This window comes from Hemiscyllium ocellatum, chromosome 16 (genome assembly GCF_020745735.1).
Source record: "Hemiscyllium ocellatum isolate sHemOce1 chromosome 16, sHemOce1.pat.X.cur, whole genome shotgun sequence".
NCBI classification, from domain to species: domain Eukaryota; kingdom Metazoa; phylum Chordata; class Chondrichthyes; order Orectolobiformes; family Hemiscylliidae; genus Hemiscyllium; species Hemiscyllium ocellatum.
This window is the reverse complement of record NC_083416.1, coordinates 1,777,757-1,790,557: the sequence shown is the minus strand read 5'-3', so window position 1 is coordinate 1,790,557 and position 12,801 is coordinate 1,777,757. Positions and strand designations below refer to the sequence as shown.

General features: G+C 42.8%; 1 protein-coding gene across 1 annotated transcript in view; it reads left to right on the top strand.

Annotated features, from left to right (window-relative positions):
• Nucleotides 1–12,801, top strand: part of LOC132823312 (AT-rich interactive domain-containing protein 5B-like) — a 101,254-nt gene that overhangs the window by 36,765 nt on the left and 51,688 nt on the right. The gene's annotated exons all lie outside the window — the stretch shown is intronic.

Genomic DNA, 12,801 nt, shown 5'->3' with positions numbered 1-12,801 from the left:
AGTGGCAATGGGCCCAAGCCTCTTATCAGTCAAAATTTGGTAAGTTTTAGGGAGGGAGGTCCAATATTTTGGGTAACCCAGTAGAGTTACCATTAAATGTGTTGCTTGCTAAAAATGAATTTGTACAGGCCAGAGAAGTTCTGTTGTTCAGTCCCTCATCTTGATGATATCGGGGGATGTAGCTGAAGGAATGTGTAAACAGAAAATGTCATTTGGCCTCAGCAGCCTGGATCTGAAGAGGGAAATGTTCTTGGTGTGAATGCACTATTGACCTGCCTGGGGAGGGAGGTTGAAATGCACTAATTAAACTGTTACCTTTGTCCTGAAATGTTTGTTTCCCTTTTCTTCTTCCACATTTTATTCTTCGTATATTTAGTAGTTTCTGAATGCTTGACTTTACACACCAGAAAGCAGCGGTCCTAAATCAATCAGCCCCAACTCATTTCTAACATGTGTTCCTGTCAACCTGAAAATGACCGTCTGATGTCCTATCTACTTCCTATTAAGCAACAAATCCTCTATCCGTTCTGATACCTCTACACCATGAGTTCTCATTTTGTGGAGTGACCTTTGTTCTGGCACTTTTGACAATACCTTCTGGCAAACTAAATACAGTGCACCTACTCCTTTCCCTTCACGTATGTTACTGGTGCTTCATCATAGAACATTTCATAGTCTTTTATTATCTTCCTTCCTATATAAGCTTCAAAACTTGTTCTCATTATTTTCTCCATTTCTTCCTTCCTCTTTGCTGATTTTGAAAGCTCTCCAAGTGCTTAGGCTTATTATTTCTTTTGGCAACATTTTAAGACCATTCTTTAAATTGTGTGCCACTAAGTTGTGTGATTTTTTTTTTTAAAAAAAAAGTCATCCAACTGGAATAGTGGCACACAATTAATCAAAGTTGAAAGTCACACAGCCCTGAGGTATATTCTAACAGGCTGATTTAAAATCGGAGGTTTTTGGAGCGCTTCCCCTTTATCAGGATGAAGTGATGAAAGCAGCACTCCTAAAGCTTCTGGTTTTAAATAAACCTGTTGGATCATAGCCTGGCGTTGTTGATTTTTGACTTCGTCCACCCCAGTCCAACACTGGCCTTTCCACATCACAAAACTCGTCAGCTAGTGAAGTAGTGAGGATGTCGAAGACTGTCTTCAGAAGAACTGTGTAGTGGCTATTTCAATGGGTGCTGCCATGGACTGACTCATTTGGCAGACTCTTAGACATAGTAGCTGTATTCTTTAGGACTTGATCAGCTTAGTCAGTAGTGATGCTCCTGAGGCAGTCTTGCTGGTGGACATTGAAGTCCCCAAACCAGAGTACGTTCAATGCCCTTAGCACCCTCAGTATCTCAACAAAGAGGAAGACTGATTCATTAACCAAGGGGGACCTCACAGGGTTTGGAGTCAATGTTGAGGGCACCTGGGTTAGTTCCTTCATACTCTATCCACCTATACTATCACATCTCCTGGATCTGTCCTGTCAATGGGACGGAGTATGGCCAGAGGTGATGGCGATGTTGGGTCTTCGTGTGGGAGGTATGACTCCATGTGTATGACTGCTTGTCTAATCTGGTGCGACAACTCTCCGATGAGTGAGTGCCCAGAGGGCTTTGTGGGGTTCATGGGACCATGTTTGTTGCTCCAGTACCTTCGTCATTGCCCGGTGATTTGTCGTCTTTCATTCCTCTTTTGTTTTTTAGTAAGAATTTCTGGTAGTGGTTACAGTTAAGTGGTTTTCTAGGCCATTTCAAAGGCCAGGTAACAGTCATCCACATTGCTGTGGGTCTGGAGTCACATGTAAGTCCACCGGTAAGAATGATTCTTTCCCTTCTGAAAGGATATGAATGAACCCAGATGGGTTTTTATGACAATTTACTTTAAATTTCAGATTTCTTTTGAATCAAATTCTACCCTCTACTGTCTTGGGAATTCCTGTGTTTTATGGAATGCATGCATGTTGAAAATGATGAATTAGTTATTTCAAGTTTGTTATCAATTGTCAAAGCTTTTTAATCTAATTTTCCAATCCAGCCCAGCCCGCACCTCCCCATGATGCTCTGGGTTGGCTTTGGTTAAATTTAAGAGCCAGCTTTGACTTGATCACACAACTCTCAACTTTGACATGAAATTCTGTCATATCTTTTCCAGAGAAATTGTTAGTAAATAATTCTGTCTCAGTACGTCTGTCTGAGCTCGGCAGTATAGTGAACTGTGAGGAGGGGGAGTGATAGATATAAAGGTACTGCCATGGATGAGTAGGTGCAGCATTTTCTTGGAGAGCGGACTATTGATGTATTGGACAGTGATGCCTGAAGTAGTGGCAGTTCCTACAGGGAGTCGATTAGAGGTAAACTGGGTTCATTTTCAGAAGCATCAAGCAGCAAGGACACAAGTGTAATGTAATGATAAAAGAACCAATGTAATATAAGGAAAATCTTGTTTATGCAGCGTGGGACACACTGCCCAGGAGTGCGCTGGAGGGAGATTCCATTGTGGCTTTCAAAAGGGAAATTGGATGACCACGTGAATGGATTATGTTTGTGTATAGTGGGGAAAGAAGGGTGACGTTGCTCTCAGTCATGGCTTGATGGACCAGATGGTATCCTCCTTTAGCTTGTGATTCTGTTCTCTTGCTGTCTCCTCGACCATATTGCTGTAGGGTATTTCAATGAGCAAAAAGCGTGTGTGTGTGTGGCCACGGTTGAATGATTGCAGGTGGCTCAGAGGGTTGTAGAGTTAGACAGGTTTGAGTCAGGGATTGGTGAGACTGTAGCAGGATTTAAAGCTAGAATGAGAGTTTGGGAGAAGATTTGTAGCTCGTGTGCTCGTTGTTGTGTTTCTGTTCGCCGAACTGGGAGTTTTTGTTGCAAACGTTTCGTCCCCTGTCTAGGTGACATCCTCAGTGCTTGGGAGCCTCCTGTGAAGCACTTCTGTGATGTTTCCTCCGGCATTTATACAAACCACTATAAATGTTCACGTGTCTATTCAAATGCCTTTAGCGACAGCAGACACAGATGAGGAGTTCAGAAGCCGACAAGTATTGAATTTGGAGATGTTGGGGGTTTGGTGAAAATAGGGTGCAATCTAATATGTTGAATAATAAACCTGAAAATCTGTCTGTGCTGACAAAAGCATGCTTGCTCACGTCTGTCTAATCCACATTTCTCAATTCCATCGTTGTTGCCTTTTTGATTTCTGTCTAATCATTCAGCGGTGCTGAAATTAAACAGCAGGGGGCACCATTTGTGCAGTTACTAAGAGGAGCTGCTCTGAAAAGAGCTTCAACTTGATGCAAGTTGGTCGTGACTTTTTCTACACTTCGTTGGGAAATGTTTGGGACAAAGGCAAAGTTTTTAAGACTTGAACCATCCTGCTCAGGTGCCTGCCATTCTTTAGTTGATTGCAAGTTGACCAGTTAAGCACCGCTCCCATAAACATGGTGAAGCTGCCGTCATACCAGTACGTTCTGATGGAGTCTGCATGCTGCCTGCTCCTGTCCCAGGACAGAAACTGTGAGATCCTGCAGTGAATCTTAAATGTGGAAGAATGGATTTCTCTGTTCTGAGCTGGGATAGTTGAGAACAAGCACATGATTTATGTAATCTTCCAAGAAGTCACGGCACCAGGTTATAGTCCAGCAGGTTTATTTAAAGTCATAGGCTTTCGGAGTGCTCCTCCGTTGTTGCATAAAGTGGAGAATTATCATGCCATTATCTCGCTGCCTATATATACTTGCCTGTGCGCCCCTCTCCATCTCACCTGACGGAGGGGCAGTGCTCCAAAAGCTTGTGATTTCAAATAAACCTGTTGGACGGTAACATGGTATCATGTGACTTCTGACCTTGTCCACCCCAGTCCAGTGCCAGCTCCTCCACATCATCAAAGACCGGCTTGATAGTATTTGAATTACGTAGAGAGAAGAACGAAGTATGGCTGTTTCTGAGAGGATAAATAAAGCTGATGGAGTGTAGAGATGGGGCAGTGGGGAGACCTGTGTTCAGCTGGGTCCTGTGACATCCCCACTGACTTGGCTGCATTTGATACATTTCAACTTAGACAAGCTAAACAAATTTTCTCAAACCAAAAATAAAATCAACAAAGGGCAATATGAACAAGGCCAGTACTTCAAGATGAATGAAGTAGTTCAACATCTCCATTATCGTCAATTTCAGAATTTTTATTTGTGCTTCACAATTTATTTTCCCTCAGCTGAGAGAATGAAGCTTTGTTATCTAGCCACATGTGGGTTCAGAAAACTGAAGGGCAAAGCTTTTAAATTTTGCAATGCAAAACGTATCCATCTGTTTCTCAACGTGGTATGCGTGCATAGAGAAAATGATGAGAAATTCCAAAACACTTTGCCCACTATGTGACTAATGCCAAACCCTGTCCAAATTGCAGACTGCTAACTTTAAATGCATACAGTTGGCAACTTTTATCTGAAGACTTCTAATGTAGAATAGTTTTTAAAAAAAACAACTAAAGACATGTACAAGTGCCAGAGAGATGTCTCGTTTCATGGTTTGACTTTGAGTTGTGTTGCAGAGATGGTAGGTAATGGTTTGTGAAATGAAGGTTCTGCAGGTCCCACAGCAATGCTGCGTTTGCTAGTCAACCCTTCGCTGACTTCTTGTGAAGAGCTGTATCGGTACATTTCCTCTCCAGTATATTTGTGTTGGTGTACTTTGTCAAATATAATTCTGGAGATGACACTGCTTCTGTTCAGTGGTAAATCTGGTGGACATTAGAGCATCTGCTATCTGTGTGAAATACATTTTGGTGAAATCATTTAATCAGTTCTTGTTTGTTCACTTCGTAGTTCTGTAAATGCCTGCATTATAAAGCTGTACAAAACTTGTTGTTGCAGTTTTGTTCGATTTGTCATTGGGAATCTTTTCATCCAAGCAGTTAGATAAATTTTGTTTCCAGTCCTGGTGCAATGATTCATCCTCACCGTCCTCACCAGCACCGCCGTCCTCACCAGCACCGCCATCCTCACCAGCACCGGTGCTCTGTTGGAAAGCAGCTCCTTCGCTTGCAGTAGTGTTTTCGTGATGCACTATCTTATGCAACTATTTGCTAATAACTTTTTTTAATTTTTGAATTATCCAACATTAACATCTCTTCCTTACTCTTTTTTTTTTCCCCTTGGAAGTTTCCCTCCATAACATCTCTTTTTTTTGACAAGTCAGTTTTTTCTTAAATAGATTCTCTGGCTTTTTTTTTAAAAAAACATGGTCTGCAGCTTTCTTTGTTCATTCGGTGTTCTCCAGACTTTATCAATTGTTCATTTTTCTGTTCGTCTGATGTTTCCATTCTTCTGCACGCCCATTGTTTTCGAAGCTGCCTCACAGGTTAAGGATCATTCGGTAAGGGCCAACTGTCTCATCCATTCAAAATAACATCCCAGATCAAGTTCTTCACAAAGCCACTTGTCTTATTTTTTTTCAGTTTACTAAATACGTACTTCTCATTTTTGCTACTGTTTCTTATTGTTGTTGCATCTTCCATCTGTGTCCTAAATACTGTAATGTCTTAAAGGACCTGCTATTGCACAACTCTGGACCAGCCGGGACTTATGGTTCAGAGATAGGGACACTACCACTGCATCACAAGAGCCCATATTCCCAAATACTAGAATGTTCCGGTACTTTTTATTCTTTGAATATGTGAATTTTTCAGTGATTTTGAGTTATAAACTGCAGTACTTCCCTTTTACCAAGATGTTGCAAATCTTGTGATTCTTTTTCTGTGCTTCTTACAAATACTTATCATCTACAAATGTTTCTTTTGATTATTGCTTGAGTACTGCGGAGTTGGTGACCTAGTTGTGAGGTCCCTGGGCGAGTATTCCAGAGGTCCAGGCTGGTGCCCTGGGAATACATGTTCAAATCCCATCTTGATAATTGGGGGAATTTAAACTGTGATGATTACTGTGGGATTGAAAGTGAGTCTCAGTAATGGTGACCTGTTCAGAGATTGTTGTACACCTCTAGAGCAGTTTGGATTTGAACCTGAGCCTTCTGGTCCAGGAGTGGGGGACACTACCACTGTGCTGCAAGAGGGCCATGGTGACCAATCACTGATTGTTGTAAATGCCCATCTGCTTCATGTAATGGAAGGAAATGTCATTCCCACCTGACCTACCTGTGACTCCAGACCCACAGCAATGTGATAGACTTGGAGCTGCCCCTGGAAAGGCTCTATAAGCCACTCCGTTCAGGGCAATTAGGAATGGGTAACACAGTGCTTGCCAACAACACCTACATCCCATGAAACAATGTCAAATAAGGTGTAAACGTTACATAATCAATGACCTCACTGATGTTTTATCTGGATTAAACCATAAAACAGGAAAGAGGTTGAAATTATATGAATATTTCAGTGGAATAGAGCAGCCTGATCACATTCCTCCTTGTTCTAACCAAGCTCCAAGACACTGGGTACACTAAAACCCAATAATCAATACCTGGCATCCTAGGGGGCGCGCTTTGCTCTGGTGAGGGGCTATAGGGCTGAGATAGGAGCAGTTCAATGGCCTGTGATTTCTGACACTACCCCCTTGTTAAATAACTTATTGTAATACTTTCCATCCATTCACAGTCAATATCATAGATTTCCTACAGTCTAGAAAGAGGCCATTTGGCTTAAGGGTCTGTTCAGACCCTTAAGATCCTTTCCACCCAGACCTACCACCTTACCCTTTCTGTGGCTAACCCATCTAACCTGCACATCCTTGGACAGTATGGGCAATTTTCCATGGCCAGTTCAGCTGACCTGCACACCTTTGGGAGGAAATCAGGGCACCTGGAGGCACCCTACACAGACACTGGGAGAATGTGCAAACTCCATACAGACGGTCACCCAAACCTGGAAGCAAATTAACATGTTCTTTCTTAGATGGAGCAGACGAAGTTGAGGAGTGACTTTATAGAGGTTTAATAAATCATGAGTAGCAAAGGTGTTTTCCCTGAGGTGGGGAGAGTCCAAATGAGGAGGCAGATTTTTATGGTGAAAGGAGAAAGATTTAAAAGAACATATACATAGTGGTTAGTGAACTTAGAGGAAGTGGTGGCTATAGATACCGTGGCATTTGGATAAGTATATGACTACGAAAGGTTTGGAGAGATATGGGCCAAACACAGGCAGGTGGGACTAGATCAGTTTGGGAACATGGTCAGCATGGACTAGTTGGGCTGAAGGGTCTGTTTCTGTGCTGTATGACTATGTGGCTCAGTTGGTAATGCTGTTACCTCAGTCAGAAGTTTGTGGGTTGGAGTCCCATTTCAGAGACCTGTACTCCAGTGCAGTGCTGAGAATGTCCAGCACTTGTGGAAAAGAGTTGGATCAAAATGCACGTGGGCTGCATAGTTGATGCAAAGGATCCCATGACACACTTGTCTGAAGAAGATGAACATTAGCACTGGTATCCTATCTAATACTGATCTGTTTGAGATGTTGAGATTATCAGATTATTCTCACATTGCTGATTGTGGGAGGTCGCTGTGTGGTAATTAGTTGTGTTTCCTACATTATACATTAAAAATGTACATTATGAAAACTGGAATGTATTGAAAGTCACTAGTTCTATCTCGGTCTTTATTTTCTTTTGGAATAATGTTTCACGCAGAGTAGTGAGAAACAGATTTGTGATGCCTTTGTATATCTAAGACAATGCGTGTACTGTACTGTACTGTACTGAATGCATGTTTGATGTGTTTACTACAGACTCAGGTGTTGCTGAGAAATAATCTCTAATACATGTCAAATCCATTTCCCATGAATTAGTGACTGTCATAATTTCACCTCCCAGTCATTGCTGCTGATTGCACCATGTATAACAGAACCATCCAATGTGACCACAAGACTCGTTGGGGAGTAAGTTGCAGTGCTTCAAAAATCAGGAACTGGAACGTATTTCTTTTGAAGTGTTTTCAGTTATGGCATTCACTAAAGGGGGTTCAACGCACAAAACAAATTTCTTACCTACTCTTCTCAAATTCTCAACTTCTACCCCTATTGACGGTCCATCCCCCCCGTATTACCTGCCTGTTCAGCCAAATACATCTCCAGGTCAGCTGTGTCCTCCTGCTGGAAGTTCTGTTGCATTCTGCAGAATTTATGCCTCTTTAAGTACTCATCTCAGCATTCTATCTTGTGGTCATTATGTCGGTATGCCTTTTAAGAGACATGATCATGACATTCATCGCTGTGCCCAAGAATGTGACCTGATGGTGTAAAGGTCGCAGACTTCCTCTTATCATGGATTCCATGAAGAATGGCATGCTATTGGTAACCGTGTTGCTCATTGTTCCTCTGTAACCATTATCCACAAACATCTGGTTATATGGAGTAAACATCTGTTTGATTAATCATTGTCAGAAATCACATGACACCAGGTTATAGTCTGGCAGGTTTATTTGAAATCGCAAGTCATCAAGTGAAATGAAGAAAAGGACGCAGACCCAGAGATCAATGGGTAGAGCGATTGAAACATCATACAAGTGGTGTGAGTGGAGTATAGGCAGGCTGAATAAGAAGTCTCTGCAGGTGATCGAGAGTGTCAGACAGTGTGACTGAAGTGTCAACAGCTGAATGGTAAGTGAAGGGGATGACCTATAATCCAATTAAGGCACAGTGACTCAGTGGTTAGCACCAGAGACTCTGGTTCGATTTTCCTCTTCTGGTGACTCAGTGTGGGGTTTGCACATTCTCCTTGTGTCTGCGTGGGTTTCCTCCGGGTGCTCCAGTTTCCTCCCACAGTCCAAAGATGTGCAGGTCAGGTGAATTGGCCATGCTAAATTATCCATAGTGTTAGGTGCGTTAGTCAGGGGTAAATGTAGGGTAGGGAATGCGTCTGGGCGGATTACTCTTTAGAGGGTCAGTGTGGACTTGTTGGGCTGAAGGGCCTGTTTCCACACTGTAGGGAATCTAATCTAATTAAGGCAGAGAGATAATTACAAAAAAAATAAAAATGTGGTCTCCAGCACCACCTATCAGCTGGCAGGAATAACATGATTGGCACAAGAGGCTTTAACAAAGTAACAACTAATCCAAAATTGTACACCTTAAGGTAGGGAGACCATAAGTTATCAAGGTGATGGTGTTAAAACAGGGCAGTAAGGAAGATTTCACAAATACAGAGTAGTGTGGTGGGGTGACATGTAGAGAGATGTAAACCTGAGATGATGGTTGAAGTTGTCTTCATGGGTCCGGAATTTGGCTCAGTTTCTGCTCGGTGGTTCAGCGTTGTTGGGTATCTCTAAGCCCGCCTTGAAGATCGGAGGCTGAATATCCTTGACCGCTGAAATGTTCCCCGACTGGGAGGAAACCTCTTCTGTCTGGCGGTTGTTGTGTGGTGTCCATTCATCAATATCATTCAAGTCCGTCGATTATCATGTTTATTTCCTCTATTGGTAGAGACAACATAAGCTCTGCTGCATCAGTTAAAATATCCCTGTTGGAGGAAAAATCTCACCCAGATGCCAGTTCTGGTTCAGCTGCTCGAAATGTTCTGGCAGTTCCACACTACTCAGGATGTGTGGCCAATACTGTCCTGCTATGTTTGCTATGCAAGTAATTGTTTCTGGTACTTTTTTTTTCCACTTTTTTTAAGGTGAATGAAACTGTAGTATTAGCAAAAATATTCAATCAATTTTTACAAAACAGAAAGCTAAACAATAACCTAGTATTTTTAACTTGAACCCCCTCACCCTGCTGTCTGTGATGCCACTTTGACTGTACTTCTCTGTTTGGTATCCACCATTTTTGGTTCTTCTGGATACAGACACTGACAAGGCAGACTGACCTTTGGGGAACAGGAAATTTCATCATGGAATGACGTGCAGCAACGCAAACTCTCTGGGAAATCATCTTCCCGTCTACAGACCAAGACACAACTGTTTAAGGAATAGTAGTTTTACGTCTACTGACTGCAATCTAATGTGGCTTATGCCTGAAGTGTTGACTCTCCTGTTCTTTTTGAATGCTGCCTGACCTGCTGCGCTTTTCCAGCGCCACACTTTTTTTTTAACAACTCTGCAATGTTTTGTCACACCAGCAGAGATTGCAAAATTCACCCAAAAAAAATTGGAGGTGAGAATGTTTGGCCTTTGCTGTGTTGTGCTCTCTGGCATGTGTTGTAATCTACCTGACCACCGATCGATCAAACTTTTTGTAGTTTTTTGAAGTGCTGTGTATTTGCCTGTTTACTCCCCAAAGCCTCCAGATTGTCTCTGGGTGCCCGTTTCACAAGGACCTTGTTGATTGTACGTGGTCTTGACTTCGGCCAACACTTGCTGGTCAAATATTCACATGTATATATTGAATCAAGGTAGTCAATCCAATTCAGTTCTGCTGCGTCATTTTCTGAACATTGCATTTATTAACTGGGAAATGGTGATGTAAAAATATCTTGATTAAAGTTTCTAACATTTCAGCTGAAGGATCACAAATTGTTGTGAGGAAGCTGGCTGTGGAATATGGCCTATAACTTCTGCCAGTCTGGGTGAGCTGGATGCTATCAGCTATGAGCAGGATTAGAGTCCGAGAGATGTACAGCACAGAAATAGACCCTTCAGTCTAACTCATCCATGCTGACCAGATATCCCAAATCAATCCAGTCCCACCTGCCAGCACCCGGCCCATATCCCTCCAAACCCTTCCTATTCATCTACCCATCCAGATGCCTTTTAAATGTTGCTATTATACGAGCCTCCACCACATCCTCTGGCAGCTCATTCCATACACGTACCACCCTCTGCGTGAAAAGGTTGCCCCTTAGGTCTCTTTTATATCTTTTCCCCTCTCACCCTAACCTATGCCCTCTAGTTCTGGAGTCTTCCACCCCAGGGAAGAGACTTTGTATATTTATCCTATCCATGCCCCTCATAATTTTGTAAACCTCTATAAGGTCACCCCTCAGCCTCCGACACGCCAGGGAAAACAGCCCCAGCCTGTTCAGCCTCTCCCTGTAGCTCAGATCCTCCAACCCTGGCAACATTCTTGTAAATCTTTTCTGAACCCTTTCAAGTTTCACAACATCTTTACGATAGGAAGGAGACCAGAATTGCACGCAATATTCCAACAGCGGCCTAACCAATGTCCTGTACAGCCACAACATTATCTCCCAACTCCTGTACTCAATACTCTGACCAATAAAGGAAAGCATACCAAACACCACCTTCACTTTCGTAACTACCTGCGACTCCACTTTCAAGGAGCTATGAACCTGCACTCTAAGGTCTCTTTGTTCAGCAACACTCCCTATGATCTTACCATTAATAGTATAAGTCCTGCTAAGATATAATTTCCCAAAATGTAGCACCTTGCATTTATCTAAATTAAACTCCATCTGCCACTTCTCAGCCCATTGGCCCATCTGGTCAAGATCCCATTGTAATCTGAGGTAACCCTCTTCTCTGTCCACTACACTTCCAATTTTGGTGTCATCTACAAGTTTACTAACTGTACCTCTTATGCTCGCATCCAACTCATTTATGTAAATGACAAAAAGTAGAGGGCACAGCACTGATCCTTGTGGCACTCCACTGGTCACAGGCCTCCAGTCTGAAAAACAACCTTCTACCACCACCCTTGTCTTCTACCTTTTGAGCCAGTTCTGTATCCAAATGGTTCGTTCTCCCTGTATTCCATGAGATCTGACCTTGCTAACCAGTCTACAATGGAGAACTTTGTTGAATGCCTTGTTGAAGTCCATATAGATCACATCTACTGCTCTGCTCTCATTAATCCTGTTTGTTACTTCTTTAAAAAATTCAATCAAGTTTGTGAGACGTGATTTCCCACGCACACAGCCATGTTGACTATCCCTCATCAGTCCTTTCCTTTCCAAATACATTTACATCCTGTGTCTCAGGATTCCCTCCAACAACTTGCCCACCACCGAGGTCAGGCTCACTGGTCTATAGTTCCCTGGCTTGTCTTTACCACCCTTCTTAAACAGTGGCACCATGTAAGCCAACCTCCAGCCTTCCGGCACCTCACCTGTGATTATCGATGATACAGATATCTCAGTAAGAGACCCAGCAATCGCTTCTCTAGCTTCCCACAGAGTACACCTGATCATGTCCTGAGGATTTATGCATTTCAGGACATCTTGCACCACCTTCTCTGTAATATGGGCATTTTTCAAGATTTCACCATCTATTTCCCATTGGCAGCTCGGTGACAGTGGTTAGCACTGCTGCCTCACAGCGCCAGAGACCCAGGTTCAATTTCTACCTTGGGCAACTGACTGTGTGGAGTTTGCACATTCTCCCCATGTCTGTGTGGGTTTCCTCCGGTGCTCCAGTTTCCTCCCACAGTCCAAAGGTGTGCAGGTTAGGTGAATTGACCATGCTAAATTGCCCATAGTGTTAGGTGAAGGGGTAAGTGTTGGGAAATGGGTCTGGGAGGGTTGCGCTTCGGCGGGTCAGTGTGGACTTGTTGGGCCGAAGGGCCTGTTTCCACACTGTAAGTAATCTAATCTGTCCTCTTCCACAGTAAACACTGATGCAAAATACTTGTTTAGAATCCCCTCCCCTCTCCTGGGCTCCATAGAAAGGCCACCTTGCTGATCTTTGAGGGCCCTATTCTCTCCTGAGTTACAAGATACGTTGATTTTGGATTTTCTGTTTCTTTGCGCTTTATCTGAGATCTGTTGCGTTATGTCGCAAGACTGCAAACAATGGTTGAAGATAAAATGGTTTGGAATTTGATCTCATTTGGTGGCCTGAAATTTGTGCATGATTGACATTCACTGAAGTGAAGTTAATAATTCAATCCACTTGTGCTAATG